We start from the raw sequence: 6,996 nt of genomic DNA, 5'->3' as shown, positions 1-6,996 counted from the left end.
TCTTCTTTTGTATCCAATAAACATGTAAAATATAATTTTTCTTCATGTAAATTACTTAAAAAACATACAACTCAATCAAATTCGTTTAAAATCCAGAATTTTTTTTTTTACCTTTTTAAGGGGGTACCCCACTTTGCCCGCAGAAAAGAAAAAATTTTTTTCTCAACGGTAACTGAAAATTTCTTCTATTTACTTATTTGAATTGGCAGGGTGCGGAGTATAGGGTGGGTACAATCGAATCTATTGTAGCGCCTGCAGTGGACGAATTACGCGTTAAATCGCACTTGCCTTGTGAATAGTTAAATGAAAGCAGTGTTAAAAAATAAGAACAAGTAGTTGTGTTGTTAATTGCAAAAATACTGACAGAAATAGTAATTACAAGTTTTATACATTTCCATCCATGATGTTCATCTTTGGCTAAAAATTATTACGGGGAATTTTTCAAATTAAAAATTTTTAACACAAAGTATTTTTAATTATTGAGTTTTAAAATTTAAAATTACGAATAATTAAAATCACTTTAATTTCTTTACTTAATGCAAATTAATAATTTTAACTTTAGAAAATTATAATTATTTTAACTCATTTGTTATTATGACTATTATTGTTGTTATTATTATTATTATTACAAGCTAACCTTATGCTGTTCAAAATGATATTTATTTTGTATTTATTAAAATTTTTTATACTTATTTTTTTCAGTACAATCTACTCTATATTTTTCCACCTTTCAAATGTGGTATCACACATATATTTCGCAATCTCTAAAAATTTTGATTATTTGTTTATAAAAACTTTCCGTATTCTCTCTGTGCTTTTTGAGGATGATTTAATGCGGTCGACAGATGTCGTTTTCGTTGCGCACCCTGCCAATACTATAAAATTAGCAGAAATGATTAAAGGTAGGAAAATCACGTTTTCACGACAAGTCGATTATAGAGCACAACCTCTCCCGCTATCGCGTCCGAGGCGTGCAATACTATTAAAAATGTGAGATTATCATTATCAATGGCTTTACGAATCTCATCAGTTAACCTCAGTAATGCGATCTGTGTACTATGATGTCTCCGAAATCCTGATTGATGATCATCCAACAAATTATTTGTTTCCAGATTCCAAAAAATTTCATAATTTTTCATATTCAATATTTTATAGGAACAATTTTGTTATGAAATTTATGTGAAAAAAAAATAGACAAATTTATTGGGTTGGCAATTTTTATTGAACATGCTGATGTTAGATTCATTTTACAAAAAACAGTACTCGAGTAAAATCCTATTTTTAATTATGTAAAATTCTGCATGGAGTTGTTTCGAAAAGGAAGAGAATGACGGACGCGGTGACCAAGCGGAAATGATAAAAGTTATGAAAATTGCCAAAACACCTGACCCAGATCCCCGATTTTTATTCACGGGATCATCGCCATTATTATTTCCGTCGCTACTCTCTACCTTGTCAGTGGCAATGCTGCAATAAGAATAAATGAAGTAAACAATATGAATTTCATTGAAATTAAAATATAATTAAAAATATGTATTTAGACTTACGCAGGGTTTGCAATGGCAGGGCTTTGAACCGCCAGTCTATATTATTAAAAGAGTGCATAAGTAATAATTAAAAATTTAGGGAAATTCAAAAAAATGAAAAATTAATGTCTAGACTTACACGACAACCACATTTATGTGAGCAGCATTCCTGTTTGAGAGGGAAATGAAAGAAAAATAGATAAACAATTTAAAAATAATTTTAACAAAAATTTGATTTTTGGACTTACCGCTACTTGAACAATTCCAATTATTAACAACAGTGCGAATAATAAAACAAGAGCCATCAATTTGAAAGTCATTTTGGCGAAATAATTGGTAATCAACTGAAATTAAAAGTTATGGTGTAAAAAAAATTCGTTCCAAAAAGATTCCAAAGAAGTTCGACTTGTAGAACTTATAATTTTGAAACAGGTTAAAACTTCAAGTTTAACTTTTATCGAACTTTTAGGATTTTAACAACAAAAATGTAGTAGATTTATAACTTTATATTTAAAAAAATAAATAATAATAATACCTGCGAGTATTATTGAAGTGCTGACGAACTCAACTGATACGTATAATGATGAATTGCATAAAATATATCCGCCGTTTATACTCTGTTCTATCATAAGTTTGACGTATACTGCGATTTCAATATTTGATCAATTGCTTCGAATTCGAAATCAGTCAAAATTCCATCATCTGAACATTATATCAACTCATATATTTGTTTATAATTTCACACGTTTTGATTAATTGTGTTATATTATATTATGGTCAAAAACAAAACTTGATATAGATTTGGTCGTCTTAAATTGTGACTTAGCTGGTCTTACATAGTCACGATTTTAGACGATCAAGTCTAAATCAACCTTTATTTTTGACCCAGGTAATTTCTGGGAAAAGCTTTCATAACTATAGGAGCAATTCCTGTATCGTATGATAATTGAATTATGGTAATGATTACCGTTCTTGATGGAATAGTTGCCATAATATTTGCTAAGTATTTCCATAATTAAGTAGTTTGAATCGTAGGTATGTGGACTAAAGAAACATTAGATGTTAGGTTATACTAATGTACGACGTTTTGTCAATTTATTTAGACTTTATCAAGTACTTAGTAGTTGATAGATACTGGGTTCGATTCCCAGTTTGGGCTATCTATATTTTTCTCAATTTATCTATAAATAGTCTTATTGAGAAGGTTTGTATGTTTAGGTTTCCACCGTACGATGGACGGTGTGGCTCAATAAGTTATAGATTAAATTGAATATGTACCTGAAGATCGGAACGTTTTTCGCTTCACGAAAATTAAAAAATTCATGTAATTCGACTACTTAAGAAATCGTTTCGGGGATAGGGAAAAAGTCTACGGTTTTTGGGCTGACATATCAGCATTTAAATGCGAAACATTTCAGGAATCTAGTCATCCAGTAGATTTGTTACTTTCCAATTTTCTTTGCGCGAAAAACATTCTGATCTTCAGGAACATAATTGAATGGAATATAGTATAGGATCGGATAGCTCAACTGGTAGAGCACTCGACGCGTTACCGACATGGTCTGGGTTCGATTCCCAGTTCGGGCTATCTATATTTTTCTCAATTTATCTATAAATAGTCTTATTGAGAAGGTTTGCATGTTTAGGTTTCCACTATATAAAATAATATATTGCTAGATTCTGTAGCCAACTTATTGTTTTTCAATTCTCATTATGTATTTACTTATTTCCTATAATTAATAAATGAAAGTTTATTTAATGTTTTTCAATAATTTCTATAATTTACTGCATTGATAAAATGATTTTTTATAAAATACTGTTTACTCTGGTAATCAATTTTCTATTTTACTCAAATCGATTAATTTAATAAAAAAATATTATTTGTGATATTCGTGAAAAGTTTTCAAATTTTCAAAGTTTGATTAAATTCCGGTATCAACTTCTTTTGATTGCCGCAGAGCACGTGCAAATTGATCTATTTTTTCCAATGACATCGCCGAACAAAAATTACTTTTTTGAGCGAAAATGTATATTTTTTCGGTCCCATCGTTTTTTGACCTCGCAGAGCTCAAAAGTTTACTAATAATAACGATTTCGAGCGCTTTGAGCTCGAAAACAGGGAGAAGTTTTGGGGTTGGCCCACAGGGTCAACCGATTTTCAGATTTTTTTTTCTTAAATGTAAAAAAAAGTAGACAAGTTTATTAGATTGGCAATTTTTATTGAACATGCTGATGTTAGATTCATTTTACAAAAAAAAGAAATCGAGTAAAATCCTATTTTTAATTATGTAAAATTATGCATGGAGTTGTTTTGAAAAGGAAGAGATCGACGGATGCGGTGACCAAGCGGAAATAATGAAAGTTAATAAAATTGCCGAAACATCTGAGCCAGATCCTTGATTTTTATTCACGGGATCATCGTCATTATTATTTCCGTCACTACTTTCCTTCTACTTATGATGGGCAAGAAGGAGTTGTCGAACATTCACTCTATAATATTAAAAGATTACATAAATAATAATTCAAAATTTATTGGAAATTAGACAAAAATTAAAAATCAATTTTTAAACTTACGGGAGCTTGCGTGGTTGTTGTTTCACATGGACACGCCTGTAATTAGAGGAAAATAAATAAATAATTTAAAGATATTTTTGAATAATTTCATTAAAAATATATTTTTGAACTTACTGCAACTTGAGCAATTCCAACAATTGACAACAGTGCGACTAATAAGATAAGAGCCAACGATTTGAAAGTCATTTTGGCGAAGTAATTGGTAATTAACTGAAATTAGAAGTTATTATAATTTTTAATGTATAGACTAGGGTGGCGCAAAAAAACCGACTATTTTTTTTTTTTCCATCTCGCATGAAAATTTGTTGGTTTACGATGTTTTAAGAAGCCTCTCCACAAATCAGCTCGATAAAAAATTTTTAAGAGGTCGCTCACGAATTTTGAAAATATCAAAAATGATCGAAATTCGGATTTTTATTAAAAATTTTTTTTTTTTCTCGTGGCAGAAATAGTTTATATTTGTAAAATCATGACTATGCTGAAAATTTCAGCCCAAAATTTAAATATTTAAACGGCGCTCAAGAATTTCGAATATTAACTGATAATATGTAACTAATAGTTTGAATTAGTTTTTATAACTCAATTATTGTCATTTCACTTAAATATTACTTTTGCATAACCAAAAATATACAGGACAGTCTTAAACAATAAAATTTGGTAAGTTTTGAATAAGCGAAAAAACCTACAAATTGGATTAAAAAATAAAAAAGTATGTAAATAACTTATTATTTCTATTTCTCGGGTTATATTTTCATTCATTGTCATGCAAATTCATAGTGAAAAAATCGAGAAGCTTTATTATTAATATTTAAGGGTCGCTCAAAAACGTCCAAGAGATTGCGCTCGGAAACATTCAAAATTCTTGAGCGCCGTTTAAATATTTAAATTTTGGGCTGAAATTTTCAGCATAGTCATGATTTTACAAATATAAACTATTGCTGCCACGAGAAAAAAAAAATTTTTTAAATAAAAATCCGAATTTCGATCATTTTTTATATTTTCAAAATTCGTGAGCGACCTCTCAAAAATTTTTTATCGAGCTGATTTGTGGAGAGGCTTCTTAAAACATCGTAAACCAACAAATTTTCATGCGAGATGGAAAAAAAAAAAATAGTCGGTTTTTTTGCGCCACCCTAGTATAGACCTATGCAAAAAAAATTCGTTACAAAAAGATTCTAAAAAAGTTCGACATATAGAACTTTCAATTTTGAGTTGAATTCAATCGATATTTATATTGCTCTTGACTCTTTTTTGAAAAAAGGATAGAAGGAAAAAATTTATACTTTTCAAAAATTGTAAAAAAATTAAATCATCATTATCAGAACATATGAATTAAAAAAAATTATCACGAACAACATAAATAATTTTAGATAAATTTTTATCAGAAACTTATCAAAATTAAAAAACTGTATAATCTTCCGATAAAAGTTCCAAAGTTTAAAATTTAAAAGGCGTTGAGCCGGAATTAAAAAGAAAAAGAATAATAATTAAAAAAAAAAATCAATAATAATAATTATTATACCTGAGAGTATAATTAAAGTGCTAATAAACTCAACAAAGTCGTTGTAATGAATTGCATAAAAAATACCCGCCTTTTATATTCGATTTTATCGCAAGTTTTGTGCATGACGCGACTTGAATATTTAATCAATTGGTTCATAACCTCAAATCGTTATTTTTTTAAAATCAGTAAAAATTTCATAGTCTGGTGGTTATATCAACTCATACAGAAAGTTAATTCAAAAGGTTACATGTTACACTTCAATAATTATGTTTTGATGAAATTCACCTGCATTAATAATTTTGAAAAAATATTTAATTATTTAAAACAACATTTTTTGTGCTCAAAACTCACACCTTTTGATTAATTGTGTCGAAACTGTTAAAAATGAATGTTCAATAAGTAAATTATGCAAATTAATAATCACACATATGTTCATGTTAAAGATAAGATTTTTCCGATGAGGCAATCATCTACATGGCGATAAAATTATGGTATCCGTTCCTATAGTAGTACGTTGTATGGAATATCCCGCACTGTTATGTTAACCATAAAAACGATTCCTTTAATTATGGTAATAATTACCATACTCATATTAGTAGTTCCCGCCAAATTCGCCTGGGTTTGAACTTAACTATCTTAGTCACGATTGAAGAAGACCAAGTCTAAATCAAGTTTTATTTTTGACCCCGGTTATTTTTAGCATCTTTTAACACCGGGAAAGATTTTACTACCGTTTTCGGGGTTAAATTTAACACCGATAATCTGAACACCGGGATAGCCTGAACTTACACCAGTTTTTTTTTACAGTTCAGTCAATTAAAAATCATGTTATGGTGAACTGTAAAAAGCTGACTCTGAAGTAAAATCAGTGCCCGTATGAAAATAACATCTATGGTCAAAATATATGATAAATATCAGAAAATATATGTGGCCAATTTAACTATATTTTCTGATATATTTTTTTTTACATTAAAAAATATAATATTTATCATATACGAGTCCGTATATGTTTAGCATAAATAAAATATATATGTCAATCATATACAAAAAATATATTTTTATCATTTATGAAAATATATATCCTTGTCATATACGACAACTATATTTTTATCATACATCAAAATATATATTTCTATTATATACGAAAAATATATTCTGATCATACATAAAAACATACATTTATATTGTGTATGGAAAAAAAAGTTTCTTATTCGTATGACCAACTCCAATTAAATTAGATCTAAATTTTAATATACTCTTTAAATTGCGGTTAAAATTTTCAAAATTAGTTAATTTGATGTGAATATATATACCCTTATACATATACATACACCGAATAAAATATATGCTTAAATCTAACAAAGAAAATATATGGTGCCAAATATAATGTAA

General features: G+C 28.4%; 2 long non-coding RNA genes across 2 annotated transcripts; both read right to left on the bottom strand.

The window, feature by feature from the left end:
- Positions 1-1,208: 1,208 nt before the first annotated feature.
- Positions 1,209-2,193, bottom strand: LOC130670873 (uncharacterized). Its single transcript, XR_008990444.1, has 5 exons — positions 2,062-2,193; positions 1,775-1,870; positions 1,666-1,695; positions 1,548-1,583; positions 1,209-1,467 (listed from the first exon to the last, which is right to left on the bottom strand). It is a non-coding gene; the product is annotated as an uncharacterized LOC130670873 (long non-coding RNA).
- Positions 2,194-3,724: 1,531 nt separating this feature from the next.
- Positions 3,725-5,684, bottom strand: LOC130670872 (uncharacterized). Its single transcript, XR_008990443.1, has 4 exons — positions 5,623-5,684; positions 4,215-4,310; positions 4,101-4,136; positions 3,725-4,016 (listed from the first exon to the last, which is right to left on the bottom strand). It is a non-coding gene; the product is annotated as an uncharacterized LOC130670872 (long non-coding RNA).
- Positions 5,685-6,996: the final 1,312 nt, after the last annotated feature.

This window comes from Microplitis mediator, chromosome 7 (genome assembly GCF_029852145.1).
Source record: "Microplitis mediator isolate UGA2020A chromosome 7, iyMicMedi2.1, whole genome shotgun sequence".
In the NCBI taxonomy this organism is placed as follows: Eukaryota; Metazoa; Arthropoda; class Insecta; order Hymenoptera; family Braconidae; genus Microplitis; species Microplitis mediator.
This window is presented reverse-complemented; position numbering and strand designations above follow the sequence as displayed.